Raw genomic sequence first — 18,144 nt, 5'->3', positions numbered from 1 at the left:
CGCGCCGGAATCCACCGAAAACGGCGAAATTTGGGCCACGAAATGTGGCACAACGGGGCAAGCCCAGCTGTCCACGTCGTGGAGCTCGCGGCGAGCTTCGCGTGCATAGGCTGCTCGCGGCGTGGCTCCACCAGTGCGCAAAGTTACGCCCCCCGGAAGATTCGACGTCCCACCTGTCGCTCCGCTGCTAGAGCATAAAAGGTTAAAGCGCGCATATCTCAGCGGGTGCGATCATACCAGCACTAATGCACCGGATCCCATCAGAACTCCGAAGTCAAGCGTGCTTGGGCGAGAGTAGTACTAGGATGGGTGACCCCCTGGGAAGTCCTCGTGTTGCACCCCTTTTTGCGAAATGCTCCTCCGACCCGTCCAGCTTCCTGCTTTTTCTCGACCGTTCCGCACACCCCAACCCCTGTATATCTCCCCCTGAGACCCCACGGCCGACTCATCACGAATGCGGTCAACGATCGAAAACGCGCCGGAATCCACCGAAAACGGCGAAATTTGGGCCACGAAATGTGGCACAACGGGGCAAGCCCAGCTGTCCACGTCGTGGAGCTCGCGGCGAGCTTCGCGTGCATAGGCTGCTCGCGGCGTGGCTCCACCAGTGCGCAAAGTTACGCCCCCCGGAAGATTCGACGTCCCACCTGTCGCTCCGCTGCTAGAGCATAAAAGGTTAAAGCGCGCATATCTCAGCGGGTGCGATCATACCAGCACTAATGCACCGGATCCCATCAGAACTCCGAAGTTAAGCGTGCTTGGGCGAGAGTAGTACTAGGATGGGTGACCCCCTGGGAAGTCCTCGTGTTGCACCCCTTTTTGCGAAATGCTCCTCCGACCCGTCCAGCTTCCTGCTTTTTCTCGACCGTTCCGCACACCCCATCCCCTGTATATCTCCCCCTGAGACCCCACGGCCGACTCATCACGAATGCGGCCAACGATCGAAAACGCGCCGGAATTCACCGAAAACGGCGAAATTTGGGCCACGAAATGTGGCACAACGGGGCAAGCCCAGCTGTCCACGTCGTGGAGCTCGCGGCGAGCTTCGCGTGCATAGGCTGCTCGCGGCGTGGCTCCACCAGTGCGCAAAGTTACGCCCCCCGGAAGATTCGACGTCCCACTTGTCGCTCCGCTGCTAGAGCATAAAAGGTTAAAGCGCGCATATCTCAGCGGGTGCGATCATACCAGCACTAATGCACCGAATCCCATCAGAACTCCGAAGTTAAGCGTGCTTGGGCGAGAGTAGTACTAGGATGGGTGACCCCCTGGGAAGTCCTCGTGTTGCACCCCTTTTTGCGAAATGCTCCTCCGACCCGTCCAGCTTCCTGCTTTTTCTCGACCGTTCCGCACACCCCAACCCCTGTATATCTCCCCTTGAGACCCCACGGCCGACTCATCACGAATGCGGCCAACGATCGAAAACGCGCCGGAATCCACCGAAAACGGCGAAATTTGGGCCACGAAATGTGGCACAACGGGGCAAGCCCAGCTGTCCACGTCGTGGAGCTCGCGGCGAGCTTCGCGTGCATAGGCTGCTCGCGGTGTGGCTCCACCAGTGCGCAAAGTTACGCCCCCCGGAAGATTCGACGTCCCACCTGTCGCTCCGCTGCTAGAGCATAAAAGGTTAAAGCGCGCATATCTCAGCGGGTGCGATCATACCAGCACTAATGCACCGGATCCCATCAGAACTCCGAAGTTAAGCGTGCTTGGGCGAGAGTAGTACTAGGATGGGTGACCCCCTGGGAAGTCCTCGTGTTGCACCCCTTTTTGCGAAATGCTCCTCCGACCCGTCCAGCTTCCTGCTTTTTCTCGACCGTTCCGCACACCCCAACCCCTGTATATCTCCCCCTGAGACCCCACGGCCGACTCATCACGAATGCGGCCAACGATCGAAAACGCGCCGGAATCCACCGAAAACGGCGAAATTTTGGCCACGAAATGTGGCACAACGGGGCAAGCCCAGCTGTCCACGTCGTGGAGCTCGCGGCGAGCTTCGCGTGCATAGGCTGCTCGCGGCGTGGCTCCACCAGTGCGCAAAGTTACGCCCCCCGGAAGATTCGACGTCCCACCTGTCGCTCCGCTGCTAGAGCATAAAAGGTTAAAGCGCGCATATCTCAGCGGGTGCGATCATACCAGCACTAATGCACCGGATCCCATCAGAACTCCGAAGTTAAGCGCGCTTGGGCGAGAGTAGTACTAGGATGGGTGACCCCCTGGGAAGTCCTCGTGTTGCACCCCTTTTTGCGAAATGCTCCTCCGACCCGTCCAGCTTCCTGCTTTTTCTCGACCGTTCCGCACACCCCAACCCCTGTATATCTCCCCCTGAGACCCCACGGCCGACTCATCACGAATGCGGCCAACGATCGAAAACACGCCGGAATCCACCGAAAACGGCGAAATTTGGGCCACGAAATGTGGCACAACGGGGCAAGCCCAGCTGTCCACGTCGTGGAGCTCGCGGCGAGCTTCGCGTGCATAGGCTGCTCGCGGCGTGGCTCCACCAGTGCGCAAAGTTACGCCCCCCGGAAGATTCGACGTCCCACCTGTCGCTCCGCTGCTAGAGCATTAAAGGTTAAAGCGCGCATATCTCACCGGGTGCGATCATACCAGCACTAATGCACCGGATCCCATCAGAACTCCGAAGTTAAGCGTGCTTGGGCGAGAGTAGTACTAGGATGGGTGACCCCCTGGGAAATCCTCGTGTTGCACCCCTTTTTGCGAAATGCTCCTCCGACCCGTCCAGCTTCCTGCTTTTTCTCGACCGTTCCGCACACCCCAACCCCTGTATATCTCCCCCTGAGACCCCACGGCCGACTCATCACGAATGCGGCCAACGATCGAAAACGCGCCGGAATCCACCGAAAACGGCGAAATTTGGGCCACAAAATGTGGCACAACGGGGCAAGCCCAGCTGTCCACGTCGTGGAGCTCGCGGCGAGCTTCGCGTGCATAGGCTGCTCGCGGCGTGGCTCCACCAGTGCGCAAAGTTACGCCCCCCGGAAGATTCGACGTCCCACCTGTCGCTCCGCTGCTAGAGCATAAAAGGTTAAAGCGCGCATATCTCAGCGGGTGCGATCATACCAGCACTAATGCACCGGATCCCATCAGAACTCCGAAGTGAAGCGTGCTTGGGCGAGAGTAGTACTAGGATGGGTGACCCCCTGGGAAGTCCTCGTGTTGCACCCCTTTTTGCGAAATGCTCCTCCGACCCGTCCAGCTTCCTGCTTTTTCTCGACCGTTCCGCACACCCCAACCCCTGTATATCTCCCCCTGAGACCCCACGGCCGACTCATCACGAATGCGGCCAACGATCGAAAACGCGCCGGAATCCACCGAAAACGGCGAAATTTGGGCCACGAAATGTGGCACAACGGGGCAAGCCCAGCTGTCCACGTCGTGGAGCTCGCGGCGAGCTTCGCGTGCATAGGCTGCTCGCGGCGTGGCTCCACCAGTGCGCAAAGTTACGCCCCCGGAAGATTCGACGTCCCACCTGTCGCTCCGCTGCTAGAGCATAAAAGGTTAAAGCGCGCATATCTCAGCGGGTGCGATCATACCAGCACTAATGCACCGGATCCCATCAGAACTCCGAAGTTAAGCGTGCTTGGGCGAGAGTAGTACTAGGATGGGTGACCCCCTGGGAAGTCCTCGTGTTGCACCCCTTTTTGCGAAATGCTCCTCCGACCCGTCCAGCTTCCTGCTTTTTCTCGACCGTTCCGCACACCCCAACCCCTGTATATCTCCCCCTGAGACCCCACGGCCGACTCATCACGAATGCGGCCAACGATCGAAAACGCGCCGGAATCCACCGAAAACGGCGAAATTTGGGCCACGAAATGTGGCACAACGGGGCAAGCCCAACTGTCCACGTCGTGGAGCTCGCGGCGAGCTTCGCGTGCATAGGCTGCTCGCGGCGTGGCTCCACCAGTGCGCAAAGTTACGCCCCCCGGAAGATTCGACGTCCCACCTGTCGCTCCGCTGCTAGAGCATAAAAGGTTAAAGCGCGCATATCTCAGCGGGTGCGATCATACCAGCACTAATGCACCGGATCCCATCAGAACTCCGAAGTTAAGCGCGCTTGGGCGAGAGTAGTACTAGGATGGGTGACCCCCTGGGAAGTCCTCGTGTTGCACCCCTTTTTGCGAAATGCTCCTCCGACCCGTCCAGCTTCCTGCTTTTTCTCGACCGTTCCGCACACCCCAACCCCTGTATATCTCCCCCTGAGACCCCACGGCCGACTCATCACGAATGCGGCCAACGATCGAAAACGCGCCGGAATCCACCGAAAACGGCGAAATTTGGGCCACGAAATGTGGCACAATAGGGCAAGCCCAGCTGTCCACGTCGTGGATCTCGCGGCGAGCTTCGCGTGCATAGGCTGCTCGCGGCGTGGCTCCACCAGTGCGCAAAGTTACGCCCCCCGGAAGATTCGACGTCCCACCTGTCGCTCCGCTGCTAGAGCATAAAAGGTTAAAGCGCGCATATCTCAGCGGGTGCGATCATACCAGCACTAATGCACCGGATCCCATCAGAACTTCGAAGTTAAGCGTGCTTGGGCGAGAGTAGTACTAGGATGGGTGACCCCCTGGGAAGTCCTCGTGTTGCACCCCTTTTTGCGAAATGCTCCTCCGACCCGTCCAGCTTCCTGCTTTTTCTCGACCGTTCCGCACACCCCAACCCCTGTATATCTCCCCCTGAGACCCCACGACCGACTCATCACGAATGCGGCCAACGATCGAAAACGCGCCGGAATCCACCGAAAACGGCGAAATTTGGGCCACGAAATGTGGCACAACGGGGCAAGCCCAGCTGTCCACGTCGTGGAGCTCGCGGCGAGCTTCGCGTGCATAGGCTGCTCGCGGCGTGGCTCCACCAGTGCGCAAAGTTACGCCCCCCGGAAGATTCGACGTCCCACCTGTCGCTCCGCTGCTAGAGCATAAAAGGTTAAAGCGCGCATATCTCAGCGGGTGCGATCATACCAGCACTAATGCACCGGATCCCATCAGAACTCCGAAGTTAAGCGTGCTTGGGCGAGAGTAGTACTAGGATGGGTGACCCCCTGGGAAGTCCTCGTGTTGCACCCCTTTTTGCGAAATGCTCCTCCGACCCGTCCAGCTTCCTGCTTTTTCTCGACCGTTCCGCACACCCCAACCCCTGTATATCTCCCCCTGAGACCCCACGGCCGACTCATCACGAATGCGGCCAACGATCGAAAACGCGCCGGAATCCACCGAAAACGGCGAAATTTGGGCCACGAAATGTGGCACAACGGGGCAAGCCCAGCTGTCCACGTCGTGGAGCTCGCGGCGAGCTTCGCGTGCATAGGCTGCTCGCGGCGTGGCTCCACCAGTGCGCAAAGTTACGCCCCCCGGAAGATTCGACGTCCCACCTGTCGCTCCGCTGCTAGAGCATAAAAGGTTAAAGCGCGCATATCTCAGCGGGTGCGATCATACCAGCACTAATGCACCGGATCCCATCAGAACCCCGAAGTTAAGCGTGCCTGGCCGAGAGCAGTACTAGGATGGGTGACCCCCTGGGAAGTCCTCGTGTTGCACCCCTTTTTGCGAAATGCTCCTCCGACCCGTCCAGCTTCCTGCTTTTTCTCGACCGTTCCGCACACCCCAAGCCCTGTATATCTCCCCCTGAGACCCCACGGCCGACTCATCACGAATGCGGCCAACGATCGAAAACGCGCCGGAATCCACCGAAAACGGCGAAATTTGGGCCACGAAATGTGGCACAACGGGGCAAGCCCAGCTGTCCACGTCGTGGAGCTCGCGGCGAGCTTCGCGTGCATAGGCTGCTCGCGGCGTGGCTCCACCAGTGCGCAAAGTTACGCCACCCGGAAGATTCGACGTCCCACCTGTCGCTCCGCTGCTAGAGCATAAAAGGTTAAAGCGCGCATATCTCAGCGGGTGCGATCATACCAGCACTAATGCACCGGATCCCATCAGAACTCCGAAGTTAAGCGTGCTTGGGCGAGAGTAGTACTAGGATGGGTGACCCCATGGGAAGTCCTCGTGTTGCACCCCTTTTTGCGAAATGCTCCTCCGACCCGTCCAGCTTCCTGCTTTTTCTCGACCGTTACGCAAACCCCAACCCCTGTATATCTCCCCCTGAGACCCCACGGCCGACTCATCACGAATGTGGCCAACGATCGAAAACGCGCCGGAATCCACCGAAAACGGCGAAATTTGGGCCACGAAATGTGGCACAACGGGGCAAGCCCAGCTGTCCACGTCGTGGAGCTCGCGGCGAGCTTCGCGTGCATAGGCTGCTCGCGGCGTGGCTCCACCAGTGCGCAAAGTTACGCCCCCCGGAAGATTTGACGTCCCACCTGTCGCTCCGCTGCTAGAGCATAAAAGGTTAAAGCGCGCATATCTCAGCGGGTGCGATCATACCAGCACTAATGCACCGGATCCCATCAGAACTCCGAAGTTAAGCGCGCTTGGGCGAGAGTAGTACTAGGATGGGTGACCCCCTGGGAAGTCCTCGTGTTGCACCCCTTTTTGCGAAATGCTCCTCCGACCCGTCCAGCTTCCTGCTTTTTCTCGACCGTTCCGCACACCCCAACCCCTGTATATCTCCCCCTGAGACCCCACGGCCGACTCATCACGAATGCGGCCAACGATCGAAAACGCGCCGGAATCCACCGAAAACGGCGAAATTTGGGCCACGAAATGTGGCACAACGGGGCAAGCCCAGCTGTCCACGTCGTGGAGCTCGCGGCGAGCTTCGCGTGCATAGGCTGCTCGCGGCGTGGCTCCACCAGTGCGCAAAGTTACGCCCCCCGGAAGATTCGACGTCCCACCTGTCGCTCCGCTGCTAGAGCATAAAAGGTTAAAGCGCGCATATCTCAGCGGGTGCGATCATACCAGCACTAATGCACCGGATCCCATCAGAACTCCGAAGTTAAGCGTGCTTGGGCGAGAGTAGTACTAGGATGGGTGACCCCATGGGAAGTCCTCGTGTTGCACCCCTTTTTGCGAAATGCTCCTCCGACCCGTCCAGCTTCCTGCTTTTTCTCGACCGTTCCGCACACCCCAACCCCTGTATATCTCCCCCTGAGACCCCACGGCCGACTCATCACGAATGCGGCCAACGATCGAAAACGCGCCGGAATCCACCGAAAACGGCGAAATTTGGGCCACGAAATGTGGCACAACGGGGCAAGCCCAGCTGTCCACGTCGTGGAGCTCGCGGCGAGCTTCGCGTGCATAGGCTGCTCGCGGCGTGGCTCCACCAGTGCGCAAAGTTACGCCCCCGGAAGATTCGACGTCCCACCTGTCGCTCCGCTGCTAGAGCATAAAAGGTTAAAGCGCGCATATCTCAGCGGGTGCGATCATACCAGCACTAATGCACCGGATCCCATCAGAACCCCGAAGTTAAGCGTGCCTGGCCGAGAGCAGTACTAGGATGGGTGACCCCCTGGGAAGTCCTCGTGTTGCACCCCTTTTTGCGAAATGCTCCTCCGACCCGTCCAGCTTCCTGCTTTTTCTCGACCGTTCCGCACACCCCAAGCCCTGTATATCTCCCCCTGAGACCCCACGGCCGACTCATCACGAATGCGGCCAACGATCGAAAACGCGCCGGAATCCACCGAAAACGGCGAAATTTGGGCCACGAAATGTGGCACAACGGGGCAAGCCCAGCTGTCCACGTCGTGGAGCTCGCGGCGAGCTTCGCGTGCATAGGCTGCTCGCGGCGTGGCTCCACCAGTGCGCAAAGTTACGCCACCCGGAAGATTCGACGTCCCACCTGTCGCTCCGCTGCTAGAGCATAAAAGGTTAAAGCGCGCATATCTCAGCGGGTGCGATCATACCAGCACTAATGCACCGGATCCCATCAGAACTCCGAAGTTAAGCGTGCTTGGGCGAGAGTAGTACTAGGATGGGTGACCCCATGGGAAGTCCTCGTGTTGCACCCCTTTTTGCGAAATGCTCCTCCGACCCGTCCAGCTTCCTGCTTTTTCTCGACCGTTACGCAAACCCCAACCCCTGTATATCTCCCCCTGAGACCCCACGGCCGACTCATCACGAATGTGGCCAACGATCGAAAACGCGCCGGAATCCACCGAAAACGGCGAAATTTGGGCCACGAAATGTGGCACAACGGGGCAAGCCCAGCTGTCCACGTCGTGGAGCTCGCGGCGAGCTTCGCGTGCATAGGCTGCTCGCGGCGTGGCTCCACCAGTGCGCAAAGTTACGCCCCCCGGAAGATTCGACGTCCCACCTGTCGCTCCGCTGCTAGAGCATAAAAGGTTAAAGCGCGCATATCTCAGCGGGTGCGATCATACCAGCACTAATGCACCGGATCCCATCAGAACTCCGAAGTTAAGCGCGCTTGGGCGAGAGTAGTACTAGGATGGGTGACCCCCTGGGAAGTCCTCGTGTTGCACCCCTTTTTGCGAAATGCTCCTCCGACCCGTCCAGCTTCCTGCTTTTTCTCGACCGTTCCGCACACCCCAACCCCTGTATATCTCCCCCTGAGACCCCACGGCCGACTCATCACGAATGCGGCCAACGATCGAAAACGCGCCGGAATCCACCGAAAACGGCGAAATTTGGGCCACGAAATGTGGCACAATAGGGCAAGCCCAGCTGTCCACGTCGTGGAGCTCGCGGCGAGCTTCGCGTGCATAGGCTGCTCGCGGCGTGGCTCCACCAGTGCGCAAAGTTACGCCCCCCGGAAGATTCGACGTCCCACCTGTCGCTCCGCTGCTAGAGCATAAAAGGTTAAAGCGCGCATATCTCAGCGGGTGCGATCATACCAGCACTAATGCACCGGATCCCATCAGAACTCCGAAGTTAAGCGTGCTTGGGCGAGAGTAGTACTAGGATGGGTGACCCCATGGGAAGTCCTCGTGTTGCACCCCTTTTTGCGAAATGCTCCTCCGACCCGTCCAGCTTCCTGCTTTTTCTCGACCGTTACGCAAACCCCAACCCCTGTATATCTCCCCCTGAGACCCCACGGCCGACTCATCACGAATGTGGCCAACGATCGAAAACGCGCCGGAATCCACCGAAAACGGCGAAATTTGGGCCACGAAATGTGGCACAACGGGGCAAGCCCAGCTGTCCACGTCGTGGAGCTCGCGGCGAGCTTCGCGTGCATAGGCTGCTCGCGGCGTGGCTCCACCAGTGCGCAAAGTTACGCCCCCCGGAAGATTCGACGTCCCACCTGTCGCTCCGCTGCTAGAGCATAAAAGGTTAAAGCGCGCATATCTCAGCGGGTGCGATCATACCAGCACTAATGCACCGGATCCCATCAGAACTCCGAAGTTAAGCGCGCTTGGGCGAGAGTAGTACTAGGATGGGTGACCCCCTGGGAAGTCCTCGTGTTGCACCCCTTTTTGCGAAATGCTCCTCCGACCCGTCCAGCTTCCTGCTTTTTCTCGACCGTTCCGCACACCCCAACCCCTGTATATCTCCCCCTGAGACCCCACGGCCGACTCATCACGAATGCGGCCAACGATCGAAAACGCGCCGGAATCCACCGAAAACGGCGAAATTTGGGCCACGAAATGTGGCACAATAGGGCAAGCCCAGCTGTCCACGTCGTGGAGCTCGCGGCGAGCTTCGCGTGCATAGGCTGCTCGCGGCGTGGCTCCACCAGTGCGCAAAGTTACGCCCCCCGGAAGATTCGACGTCCCACCTGTCGCTCCGCTGCTAGAGCATAAAAGGTTAAAGCGCGCATATCTCAGCGGGTGCGATCATACCAGCACTAATGCACCGGATCCCATCAGAACTCCGAAGTTAAGCGTGCTTGGGCGAGAGTAGTACTAGGATGGGTGACCCCCTGGGAAGTCCTCGTGTTGCACCCCTTTTTGCGAAATGCTCCTCCGACCCGTCCAGCTTCCTGCTTTTTCTCGACCGTTCCGCACACCCCAACCCCTGTATATCTCCCCCTGAGACCCCACGGCCGACTCATCACGAATGCGGCCAACGATCGAAAACGCGCCGGAATCCACCGAAAACGGCGAAATTTGGGCCACGAAATGTGGCACAACGGGGCAAGCCCAGCTGTCCACGTCGTGGAGCTCGCGGCGAGCTTCGCGTGCATAGGCTGCTCGCGGCGTGGCTCCACCAGTGCGCAAAGTTACGCCCCCCGGAAGATTCGACGTCCCACCTGTCGCTCCGCTGCTAGAGCATAAAAGGTTAAAGCGCGCATATCTCAGCGGGTGCGATCATACCAGCACTAATGCACCGGATCCCATCAGAACCCCGAAGTTAAGCGTGCCTGGGCGAGAGCAGTACTAGGATGGGTGACCCCCTGGGAAGTCCTCGTGTTGCACCCCTTTTTGCGAAATGCTCCTCCGACCCGTCCAGCTTCCTGCTTTTTCTCGACCGTTCCGCACACCCCAAGCCCTGTATATCTCCCCCTGAGACCCCACGGCCGACTCATCACGAATGCGGCCAACGATCGAAAACGCGCCGGAATCCACCGAAAACGGCGAAATTTGGGCCACGAAATGTGGCACAACGGGGCAAGCCCAGCTGTCCACGTCGTGGAGCTCGCGGCGAGCTTCGCGTGCATAGGCTGCTCGCGGCGTGGCTCCACCAGTGCGCAAAGTTACGCCACCCGGAAGATTCGACGTCCCACCTGTCGCTCCGCTGCTAGAGCATAAAAGGTTAAAGCGCGCATATCTCAGCGGGTGCGATCATACCAGCACTAATGCACCGGATCCCATCAGAACTCCGAAGTTAAGCGTGCTTGGGCGAGAGTAGTACTAGGATGGGTGACCCCATGGGAAGTCCTCGTGTTGCACCCCTTTTTGCGAAATGCTCCTCCGACCCGTCCAGCTTCCTGCTTTTTCTCGACCGTTACGCAAACCCCAACCCCTGTATATCTCCCCCTGAGACCCCACGGCCGACTCATCACGAATGTGGCCAACGATCGAAAACGCGCCGGAATCCACCGAAAACGGCGAAATTTGGGCCACGAAATGTGGCACAACGGGGCAAGCCCAGCTGTCCACGTCGTGGAGCTCGCGGCGAGCTTCGCGTGCATAGGCTGCTCGCGGCGTGGCTCCACCAGTGCGCAAAGTTACGCCCCCCGGAAGATTCGACGTCCCACCTGTCGCTCCGCTGCTAGAGCATAAAAGGTTAAAGCGCGCATATCTCAGCGGGTGCGATCATACCAGCACTAATGCACCGGATCCCATCAGAACTCCGAAGTTAAGCGTGCTTGGGCGAGAGCAGTACTAGGATGGGTGACCCCCTGGGAAGTCCTCGTGTTGCACCCCTTTTTGCGAAATGCTCCTCCGACCCGTCCAGCTTCCTGCTTTTTCTCGACCGTTCCGCACACCCCAGCCCCTGTATATCTCCCCCTGAGACCCCACGGCCGACTCATCACGAATGCGGCCAACGATCGAAAACGCGCCGGAATCCACCGAAAACGGCGAAATTTGGGCCACGAAATGTGGCACAACGGGGCAAGCCCAGCTGTCCACGTCGTGGAGCTCGCGGCGAGCTTCGCGTGCATAGGCTGCTCGCGGCGTGGCTCCACCAGTGCGCAAAGTTACGCCCCCCGGAAGATTCGACGTCCCACCTGTCGCTCCGCTGCTAGAGCATAAAAGGTTAAAGCGCGCATATCTCAGCGGGTGCGATCATACCAGCACTAATGCACCGGATCCCATCAGAACTCCGAAGTTAAGCGTGCTTGGGTGAGAGTAGTACTAGGATGGGTGACCCCCTGGGAAGTCCTCGTGTTGCACCCCTTTTTGCGAAATGCTCCTCCGATCCGTCCAGCTTCCTGCTTTTTCTCGACCGTTCCGCACACCCCAACCCCTGTATATGTCCCCCTGAGACCCCACGGCCGACTCATCACGAATGCGGCCAACGATCGAAAACGCGCCGGAATCCACCGAAAACGGCGAAATTTGGGCCACGAAATGTGGCACAACGGGGCAAGCCCAGCTGTCCACGTCGTGGAGCTCGCGGCGAGATTCGCGTGCATAGGCTGCTCGCGGCGTGGCTCCACCAGTGCACAAAGTTACGCCCCCCGGAAGATTCGACGTCCCACCTGTCGCTCCGCTGCTAGAGCATAAAAGGTTAAAGCGCGCATATCTCAGCGGATGCGATCATACCAGCACTAATGCACCGGATCCCATCAGAACTCCGAAGTTAAGCGTGCTTGGGCGAGAGTAGTACTAGGATGGGTGACCCCCCTGGGAAGTCCTCGTGTTGCACCCCTTTTTGCGAAATGATCCTCCGACCCGTCCAGCTTCCTGCTTTTTCTCGACCGTTCCGCACACCCCAACCCCTGTATATCTCCCCCTGAGACCCCACGGCCGACTCATCACGAATGCGGCCAACGATCGAAAACGCGCCGGAATCCACCGAAAACGGCGAAATTTGGGCCACGAAATGTGGCACAACGGGGCAAGCCCAGCTGTCCACGTCGTGGAGCTCGCGGCGAGCTTCGCGTGCATAGGCTGCTCGCGGCGTGGCTCCACCAGTGCGCAAAGTTACGCCCCCCGGAAGATTCGACGTCCCACCTGTCGCTCCGCTGCTAGAGCATAAAAGGTTAAAGCGCACATATCTCAGCGGGTGCGATCATACCAGCACTAATGCACTGGATCCCATCAGAACTGCGAAGTTAAGCGTGCTTGGGCGAGAGTAGTACTAGGATGGGTGACCCCATGGGAAGTCCTCGTGTTGCACCCCTTTTTGCGAAATGCTCCTCCGACCCGTCCAGCTTCCTGCTTTTTCTCGACCGTTACGCACACCCCAACCCCTGTATATCTCCCCCTGAGACCCCACGGCCGACTCATCACGAATGCGGCCAACGATCGAAAACGCGCCGGAATCCACCGAAAACGGCGAAATTTGGGCCACGAAATGTGGCACAACGGGGCAAGCCCAGCTGTCCACGTCGTGGAGCTCGCGGCGAGCTTCGCGTGCATAGGCTGCTCGCGGCGTGGCTCCACCAGTGCGCAAAGTTACGCCCCCCGGAAGATTCGACGTCCCACCTGTCGCTCCGCTGCTAGAGCATAAAAGGTTAAAGCGCGCATATCTCAACGGGTGCGATCATACCAGCACTAATGCACCGGATCCCATCAGAACTCCGAAGTTAAGCGTGCTTGGGCGAGAGCAGTACTAGGATGGGTGACCCCCTGGGAAGTCCTCGTGTTGCACCCCTTTTTGCGAAATGCTCCTCCGACCCGTCCAGCTTCCTGCTTTTTCTCGACCGTTCCGCACACCCCAACCCCTGTATATCTCCCCCTGAGACCCCACGGCCGACTCATCACGAATGCGGCCAACGATCGAAAACGCGCCAGAATCCACCGAAAACGGCGAAATTTGGGCCACGAAATGTGGCACAACGGGGCAAGCCCAGCTGTCCACGTCGTGGAGCTCGCGGCGAGCTTCGCGTGCATAGGCTGCTCGCGGCGTGGCTCCACCAGTGCGCAAAGTTACGCCCCCCGGAAGATTCGACGTCCCACTTGTCGCTCCGCTGCTAGAGCATAAAAGGTTAAAGCGCGCATATCTCAGCGGGTGCGATCATACCAGCACTAATGCACCGGATCCCATCAGAACTGCGAAGTTAAGCGTGCTTGGGCGAGAGTAGTACTAGGATGGGTGACCCCATGGGAAGTCCTCGTGTTGCACCCCTTTTTGCGAAATGCTCCTCCGACCCGTCCAGCTTCCTGCTTTTTCTCGACCGTTCCGCACACCCCAACCCCTGTATATCTCCCCCTGAGACCCCACGGCCGACTCATCACGAATGCGGCCAACGATCGAAAACGCGCCGGAATCCACCGAAAACGGCGAAATTTGGGCCACGAAATGTGGCACAACGGGGCAAGCCCAGCGTCCACGTCGTGGAGCTCGCGGCGAGCTTCGCGTGCATAGGCTGCTCGCGGCGTGGCTCCACCAGTGCGCAAAGTTACGCCCCCCGGAAGATTCGACGTCCCACCTGTCGCTCCGCTGCTAGAGCATAAAAGGTTAAAGCGCGCATATCTCAGCGGGTGCGATCATACCAGCACTAATGCACCGAATCCCATCAGAACTGCGAAGTTAAGCGTGCTTGGGCGAGAGCAGTACTAGGATGGGTGACCCCCTGGGAAGTCCTCGTGTTGCACCCCTTTTTGCGAAATGCTCCTCCGACCCGTCCAGCTTCCTGCTTTTTCTCGACCGTTCCGCACACCCCAACCCCTGTATATCTCCCCCTGAGACCCCACGGCCGACTCATCACGAATGCGGCCAACGATCGAAAACGCGCCGGAATCCACCGAAAACGGCGAAATTTGGGCCACGAAATGTGGCACAACGGGGCAAGCCCAGCGTCCACGTCGTGGAGCTCGCGGCGAGCTTCGCGTGCATAGGCTGCTCGCGGCGTGGCTCCACCAGTGCGCAAAGTTACGCCCCCCGGAAGATTCGACGTCCCACCTGTCGCTCCGCTGCTAGAGCATAAAAGGTTAAAGCGCGCATATCTCAGCGGGTGCGATCATACCAGCACTAATGCACCGAATCCCATCAGAACTGCGAAGTTAAGCGTGCTTGGGCGAGAGCAGTACTAGGATGGGTGACCCCCTGGGAAGTCCTCGTGTTGCACCCCTTTTTGCGAAATGCTCCTCCGACCCGTCCAGCTTCCTGCTTTTTCTCGACCGTTCCGCACACCCCAACCCCTGTATATCTCCCCCTGAGACCCCACGGCCGACTCATCACGAATGCAGCCAACGATCGAAAACGCGCCGGAATCCACCGAAAACGGCGAAATTTGGGCCACGAAATGTGGCACAACGGGGCAAGCCCAGCTGTCCACGTCGTGGAGCTCGCGGCGAGCTTCGCGTGCATAGGCTGCTCGCGGCGTGGCTCCACCAGTGCGCAAAGTTACGCCCCCCGGAAGATTCGACGTCCCACCTGTCGCTCCGCTGCTAGAGCATAAAAGGTTAAAGCGCGCATATCTCAGCGGGTGCGATCATACCAGCACTAATGCACCGAATCCCATCAGAACTGCGAAGTTAAGCGTGCTTGGGCGAGAGCAGTACTAGGATGGGTGACCCCCTGGGAAGTCCTCGTGTTGCACCCCTTTTTGCGAAATGCTCCTCCGACCCGTCCAGCTTCCTGCTTTTTCTCGACCGTTCCGCACACCCCAACCCCTGTATATCTCCCCCTGAGACCCCACGGCCGACTCATCACGAATGCGGCCAACGATCGAAAACGCGCCGGAATCCACCGAAAACGGCGAAATTTGGGCCACGAAATGTGGCACAACGGGGCAAGCCCAGCTGTCCACGTCGTGGAGCTCGCGGCGAGCTTCGCGTGCATAGGCTGCTCGCGGCGTGGCTCCACCAGTGCGCAAAGTTACGCCCCCCGGAAGATTCGACGTCCCACCTGTCGCTCCGCTGCTAGAGCATAAAAGGTTAAAGCGCGCATATCTCAGCGGGTGCGATCATACCAGCACTAATGCACCGGATCCCATCAGAACCCCGAAGTTAAGCGTGATTGGGCGAGAGCAGTACTAGGATGGGTGACCCCCTGGGAAGTCCTCGTGTTGCACCCCTTTTTGCGAAATGCTCCTCCGACCCGTCCAGCTTCCTGCTTTTTCTCGACCGTTCCGCACACCCCAAGCCCTGTATATCTCCCCCTGAGACCCCACGGCCGACTCATCACGAATGCGGACAACGATCGAAAACGCGCCGGAATCCACCGAAAACGGCGAAATTTGGGCCACGAAATGTGGCACAACGGGGCAAGCCCAGCTGTCCACGTCGTGGAGCTCGCGGCGAGCTTCGCGTGCATAGGCTGCTCGCGGCGAGCTTCGCGTGCATAGGCTGCTCGCGGCGTGGCTCCACCAGTGCGCAAAGTTACGCCCCCCGGAAGATTCGACGTCCCACCTGTCGCTCCGCTGCTAGAGCATAAAAGGTTAAAGCGCGCATATCTCAGCGGGTGCGATCATACCAGCACTAATGCACCGGATCCCATCAGAACTCCGAAGTTAAGCGTGCTTGGGCGAGAGCAGTACTAGGATGGGTGACCCCCTGGGAAGTCCTCGTGTTGCACCCCTTTTTGCGAAATGCTCCTCCGACCCGTCCAGCTTCCTGCTTTTTCTCGACCGTTCCGCACACCCCAACCCCTGTATATCTCCCCCTGAGACCCCACGGCCGACTCATCACGAATGCGGCCAACGATCGAAAACGCGCCGGAATCCACCGAAAACGGCGAAATTTGGGCCACGAAATGTGGCACAACGGGGCAAGCCCAGCTGTCCACGTCGTGGAGCTCGCGGCGAGCTTCGCGTGCATAGGCTGCTCGCGGCGTGGCTCCACCAGTGCGCAAAGTTACGCCCCCCGGAAGATTCGACGTCCCACCTGTCGCTCCGCTGCTAGAGCATAAAAGGTTAAAGCGCGCATATCTCAGCGGGTGCGATCATACCAGCACTAATGCACCGGATCCCATCAGAACTCCGAAGTTAAGCGTGCTTGGGCGAGAGCAGTATTAGGATGGGTGACCCCCTGGGAAGTCCTCGTGTTGCACCCCTTTTTGCGAAATGCTCCTCCGACCCGTCCAGCTTCCTGCTTTTTCTCGACCGTTCCGCACACCCCAACCCCTGTATATCTCCCCCTGAGACCCCACGGCCGACTCATCACGAATGCGGCCAACGATCGAAAACGCGCCGGAATCCACCGAAAACGGCGAAATTTGGGCCACAAAATGTGGCACAACGGGGCAAGCCCAGCTGTCCACGTCGTGGAGCTCGCGGCGAGCTTCGCGTGCATAGGCTGCTCGCGGCGTGGCTCCACTAGTGCGCAAAGTTACGCCCCCCGGAAGATTCGACGTCCCACCTGTCGCTCCGCTGCTAGAGCATAAAAGGTTAAAGCGCGCATATCTCAGCGGGTGCGATCATACCAGCACTAATGCACCGGATCCCATCAGAACTCCGAAGTTAAGCGTGCTTGGGCGAGAGTAGTACTAGGATGGGTGACCCCCTGGGAAGTCCTTGTGTTGCACCCCTTTTTGCGAAATGCTCCTCCGACCCGTCCAGCTTCCTGCTTTTTCTCGACCGTTCCGCACACCCCAACCCCTGTATATCTCCCCTTGAGACTCCACGGCCGACTCATCACGAATGCGGCCAACGATCGAAAACGCGCCGGAATCCACCGAAAACGGCGAAATTTGGGCCACGAAATGTGGCACAACGGGGCAAGCCCAGCTGTCCACGTCGTGGAGCTCGCGGCGAGCTTCGCGTGCATAGGCTGCTCGCGGCGTGGCTCCACCAGTGCGCAAAGTTACGCCCCCCGGAAGATTCGACGTCCCACCTGTCGCTCCGCTGCTAGAGCATAAAAGGTTAAAGCGCGCATATCTCAGCGGGTGCGATCATACCAGCACTAATGCACCGGATCCCATCAGAACTCCGAAGTTAAGCGCGCTTGGGCGAGAGTAGTACTAGGATGGGTGACCCCCTGGGAAGTCCTCGTGTTGCACCCCTTTTTGCGAAATGCTCCTCCGACCTGTCCAGCTTCCTGCTTTTTCTCGACCGTTCCGCACACCCCAACCCCTGTATATCTCCCCCTGAGACCCCACGGCCGACTCATCACGAATGCGGCCAACGATCGAAAACGCGCCGGAATCCACCGAAAACGGCGAAATTTGGGCCACGAAATGTGGCTCAACGGGGCAAGCCCAGCTGTCCACGTCGTGGAGCTCGCGGCGAGCTTCGCGTGCATAGGCTGCTCGCGGCGTGGCTCCACCAGTGCGCAAAGTTACGCCCCCCGGAAGATTCGACGTCCCACCTGTCGCTCCGCTGCTAGAGCATAAAAGGTTAAAGCGCGCATATCTCAGCGGGTGCGATCATACCAGCACTAATGCACCGGATCCCATCAGAACTCCGAAGTTAAGCGTGCTTGGGCGAGAGTAGTACTAGGATGGGTGACCCCCTGGGAAGTCCTCGTGTTGCACTCCTTTTTGCGAAATGCTCCTCCGACCCGTCCAGCTTCCTGCTTTTTCTCGACCGTTCCGCACACCCCAACCCCTGTATATCTCCCCCTGAGACCCCACGGCCGACTCATCACGAATGCGGCCAACGATCGAAAACGCGCCGGAATCCACCGAAAACGGCGAAATTTGGGCCACGAAATGTGGCACAACGGGGCAAGCCCAGCTGTCCACGTCGTGGAGCTCGCGGCGAGCTTCGCGTGCA

At 59.1% G+C, this 18,144-nt stretch overlaps 38 non-coding genes across 38 annotated transcripts; all 38 read left to right on the top strand.

Annotated features, from left to right (window-relative positions):
* Positions 1–223: 223 nt before the first annotated feature.
* On the top strand, positions 224–342 carry LOC148786333 (5S ribosomal RNA). Its single transcript, XR_016068333.1, has one exon. It is a non-coding gene; the product is annotated as a 5S ribosomal RNA (ribosomal RNA).
* Positions 343–697: 355 nt separating this feature from the next.
* Positions 698–816, top strand: LOC148786332 (5S ribosomal RNA). The gene has a single exon (XR_016062541.1). It is a non-coding gene; the product is annotated as a 5S ribosomal RNA (ribosomal RNA).
* A 355-nt stretch (positions 817–1,171) lies between these two features.
* On the top strand, positions 1,172–1,290 carry LOC148786331 (5S ribosomal RNA). Its single transcript, XR_016062119.1, has one exon. It is a non-coding gene; the product is annotated as a 5S ribosomal RNA (ribosomal RNA).
* Positions 1,291–1,645: 355 nt separating this feature from the next.
* LOC148786330 (5S ribosomal RNA) lies at positions 1,646–1,764 on the top strand. The gene has a single exon (XR_016062540.1). It is a non-coding gene; the product is annotated as a 5S ribosomal RNA (ribosomal RNA).
* A 355-nt stretch (positions 1,765–2,119) lies between these two features.
* On the top strand, positions 2,120–2,238 carry LOC148786329 (5S ribosomal RNA). Its single transcript, XR_016061807.1, has one exon. It is a non-coding gene; the product is annotated as a 5S ribosomal RNA (ribosomal RNA).
* A 355-nt stretch (positions 2,239–2,593) lies between these two features.
* Positions 2,594–2,712, top strand: LOC148786328 (5S ribosomal RNA). Its single transcript, XR_016062476.1, has one exon. It is a non-coding gene; the product is annotated as a 5S ribosomal RNA (ribosomal RNA).
* Positions 2,713–3,067: 355 nt separating this feature from the next.
* LOC148786327 (5S ribosomal RNA) lies at positions 3,068–3,186 on the top strand. The gene has a single exon (XR_016068262.1). It is a non-coding gene; the product is annotated as a 5S ribosomal RNA (ribosomal RNA).
* Positions 3,187–3,540: 354 nt separating this feature from the next.
* On the top strand, positions 3,541–3,659 carry LOC148786326 (5S ribosomal RNA). Its single transcript, XR_016062539.1, has one exon. It is a non-coding gene; the product is annotated as a 5S ribosomal RNA (ribosomal RNA).
* A 355-nt stretch (positions 3,660–4,014) lies between these two features.
* On the top strand, positions 4,015–4,133 carry LOC148786325 (5S ribosomal RNA). The gene has a single exon (XR_016061805.1). It is a non-coding gene; the product is annotated as a 5S ribosomal RNA (ribosomal RNA).
* Positions 4,134–4,488: 355 nt separating this feature from the next.
* Positions 4,489–4,607, top strand: LOC148786324 (5S ribosomal RNA). Its single transcript, XR_016061821.1, has one exon. It is a non-coding gene; the product is annotated as a 5S ribosomal RNA (ribosomal RNA).
* Positions 4,608–4,962: 355 nt separating this feature from the next.
* LOC148786323 (5S ribosomal RNA) lies at positions 4,963–5,081 on the top strand. Its single transcript, XR_016062538.1, has one exon. It is a non-coding gene; the product is annotated as a 5S ribosomal RNA (ribosomal RNA).
* A 355-nt stretch (positions 5,082–5,436) lies between these two features.
* Positions 5,437–5,555, top strand: LOC148786322 (5S ribosomal RNA). Its single transcript, XR_016062249.1, has one exon. It is a non-coding gene; the product is annotated as a 5S ribosomal RNA (ribosomal RNA).
* A 355-nt stretch (positions 5,556–5,910) lies between these two features.
* LOC148786321 (5S ribosomal RNA) lies at positions 5,911–6,029 on the top strand. Its single transcript, XR_016068079.1, has one exon. It is a non-coding gene; the product is annotated as a 5S ribosomal RNA (ribosomal RNA).
* A 355-nt stretch (positions 6,030–6,384) lies between these two features.
* Positions 6,385–6,503, top strand: LOC148786320 (5S ribosomal RNA). Its single transcript, XR_016061804.1, has one exon. It is a non-coding gene; the product is annotated as a 5S ribosomal RNA (ribosomal RNA).
* A 355-nt stretch (positions 6,504–6,858) lies between these two features.
* On the top strand, positions 6,859–6,977 carry LOC148786319 (5S ribosomal RNA). Its single transcript, XR_016068078.1, has one exon. It is a non-coding gene; the product is annotated as a 5S ribosomal RNA (ribosomal RNA).
* Positions 6,978–7,331: 354 nt separating this feature from the next.
* LOC148786318 (5S ribosomal RNA) lies at positions 7,332–7,450 on the top strand. The gene has a single exon (XR_016062248.1). It is a non-coding gene; the product is annotated as a 5S ribosomal RNA (ribosomal RNA).
* Positions 7,451–7,805: 355 nt separating this feature from the next.
* LOC148786317 (5S ribosomal RNA) lies at positions 7,806–7,924 on the top strand. The gene has a single exon (XR_016068077.1). It is a non-coding gene; the product is annotated as a 5S ribosomal RNA (ribosomal RNA).
* Positions 7,925–8,279: 355 nt separating this feature from the next.
* Positions 8,280–8,398, top strand: LOC148786316 (5S ribosomal RNA). Its single transcript, XR_016061803.1, has one exon. It is a non-coding gene; the product is annotated as a 5S ribosomal RNA (ribosomal RNA).
* A 355-nt stretch (positions 8,399–8,753) lies between these two features.
* On the top strand, positions 8,754–8,872 carry LOC148786315 (5S ribosomal RNA). The gene has a single exon (XR_016068076.1). It is a non-coding gene; the product is annotated as a 5S ribosomal RNA (ribosomal RNA).
* A 355-nt stretch (positions 8,873–9,227) lies between these two features.
* On the top strand, positions 9,228–9,346 carry LOC148786314 (5S ribosomal RNA). The gene has a single exon (XR_016061802.1). It is a non-coding gene; the product is annotated as a 5S ribosomal RNA (ribosomal RNA).
* A 355-nt stretch (positions 9,347–9,701) lies between these two features.
* Positions 9,702–9,820, top strand: LOC148786313 (5S ribosomal RNA). The gene has a single exon (XR_016062537.1). It is a non-coding gene; the product is annotated as a 5S ribosomal RNA (ribosomal RNA).
* A 355-nt stretch (positions 9,821–10,175) lies between these two features.
* LOC148786312 (5S ribosomal RNA) lies at positions 10,176–10,294 on the top strand. The gene has a single exon (XR_016062161.1). It is a non-coding gene; the product is annotated as a 5S ribosomal RNA (ribosomal RNA).
* Positions 10,295–10,649: 355 nt separating this feature from the next.
* Positions 10,650–10,768, top strand: LOC148786311 (5S ribosomal RNA). The gene has a single exon (XR_016068075.1). It is a non-coding gene; the product is annotated as a 5S ribosomal RNA (ribosomal RNA).
* A 355-nt stretch (positions 10,769–11,123) lies between these two features.
* LOC148786310 (5S ribosomal RNA) lies at positions 11,124–11,242 on the top strand. Its single transcript, XR_016068142.1, has one exon. It is a non-coding gene; the product is annotated as a 5S ribosomal RNA (ribosomal RNA).
* Positions 11,243–11,597: 355 nt separating this feature from the next.
* LOC148786309 (5S ribosomal RNA) lies at positions 11,598–11,716 on the top strand. Its single transcript, XR_016061785.1, has one exon. It is a non-coding gene; the product is annotated as a 5S ribosomal RNA (ribosomal RNA).
* Positions 11,717–12,071: 355 nt separating this feature from the next.
* Positions 12,072–12,191, top strand: LOC148786308 (5S ribosomal RNA). Its single transcript, XR_016062217.1, has one exon. It is a non-coding gene; the product is annotated as a 5S ribosomal RNA (ribosomal RNA).
* A 355-nt stretch (positions 12,192–12,546) lies between these two features.
* Positions 12,547–12,665, top strand: LOC148786307 (5S ribosomal RNA). Its single transcript, XR_016062238.1, has one exon. It is a non-coding gene; the product is annotated as a 5S ribosomal RNA (ribosomal RNA).
* A 355-nt stretch (positions 12,666–13,020) lies between these two features.
* On the top strand, positions 13,021–13,139 carry LOC148786306 (5S ribosomal RNA). The gene has a single exon (XR_016068141.1). It is a non-coding gene; the product is annotated as a 5S ribosomal RNA (ribosomal RNA).
* A 355-nt stretch (positions 13,140–13,494) lies between these two features.
* On the top strand, positions 13,495–13,613 carry LOC148786305 (5S ribosomal RNA). Its single transcript, XR_016062199.1, has one exon. It is a non-coding gene; the product is annotated as a 5S ribosomal RNA (ribosomal RNA).
* A 354-nt stretch (positions 13,614–13,967) lies between these two features.
* On the top strand, positions 13,968–14,086 carry LOC148786304 (5S ribosomal RNA). The gene has a single exon (XR_016062207.1). It is a non-coding gene; the product is annotated as a 5S ribosomal RNA (ribosomal RNA).
* Positions 14,087–14,440: 354 nt separating this feature from the next.
* LOC148786303 (5S ribosomal RNA) lies at positions 14,441–14,559 on the top strand. Its single transcript, XR_016062206.1, has one exon. It is a non-coding gene; the product is annotated as a 5S ribosomal RNA (ribosomal RNA).
* Positions 14,560–14,914: 355 nt separating this feature from the next.
* LOC148786302 (5S ribosomal RNA) lies at positions 14,915–15,033 on the top strand. Its single transcript, XR_016062205.1, has one exon. It is a non-coding gene; the product is annotated as a 5S ribosomal RNA (ribosomal RNA).
* A 355-nt stretch (positions 15,034–15,388) lies between these two features.
* LOC148786301 (5S ribosomal RNA) lies at positions 15,389–15,507 on the top strand. Its single transcript, XR_016062239.1, has one exon. It is a non-coding gene; the product is annotated as a 5S ribosomal RNA (ribosomal RNA).
* Positions 15,508–15,891: 384 nt separating this feature from the next.
* On the top strand, positions 15,892–16,010 carry LOC148786300 (5S ribosomal RNA). The gene has a single exon (XR_016068140.1). It is a non-coding gene; the product is annotated as a 5S ribosomal RNA (ribosomal RNA).
* Positions 16,011–16,365: 355 nt separating this feature from the next.
* Positions 16,366–16,484, top strand: LOC148786299 (5S ribosomal RNA). Its single transcript, XR_016061925.1, has one exon. It is a non-coding gene; the product is annotated as a 5S ribosomal RNA (ribosomal RNA).
* Positions 16,485–16,839: 355 nt separating this feature from the next.
* LOC148786298 (5S ribosomal RNA) lies at positions 16,840–16,958 on the top strand. The gene has a single exon (XR_016068162.1). It is a non-coding gene; the product is annotated as a 5S ribosomal RNA (ribosomal RNA).
* A 355-nt stretch (positions 16,959–17,313) lies between these two features.
* LOC148786297 (5S ribosomal RNA) lies at positions 17,314–17,432 on the top strand. The gene has a single exon (XR_016061801.1). It is a non-coding gene; the product is annotated as a 5S ribosomal RNA (ribosomal RNA).
* A 355-nt stretch (positions 17,433–17,787) lies between these two features.
* On the top strand, positions 17,788–17,906 carry LOC148786296 (5S ribosomal RNA). Its single transcript, XR_016068107.1, has one exon. It is a non-coding gene; the product is annotated as a 5S ribosomal RNA (ribosomal RNA).
* Positions 17,907–18,144: the final 238 nt, after the last annotated feature.

This window comes from Sesamum indicum, linkage group LG10 (assembly GCF_026168435.1).
Source record: "Sesamum indicum cultivar Baizhima isolate 11 linkage group LG10, ASM2616843v1, whole genome shotgun sequence".
In the NCBI taxonomy this organism is placed as follows: domain Eukaryota; kingdom Viridiplantae; phylum Streptophyta; class Magnoliopsida; order Lamiales; family Pedaliaceae; genus Sesamum; species Sesamum indicum.
Note: the sequence above shows the minus strand (reverse complement) of the source record. Positions and strands in the feature narration are given on the sequence as shown.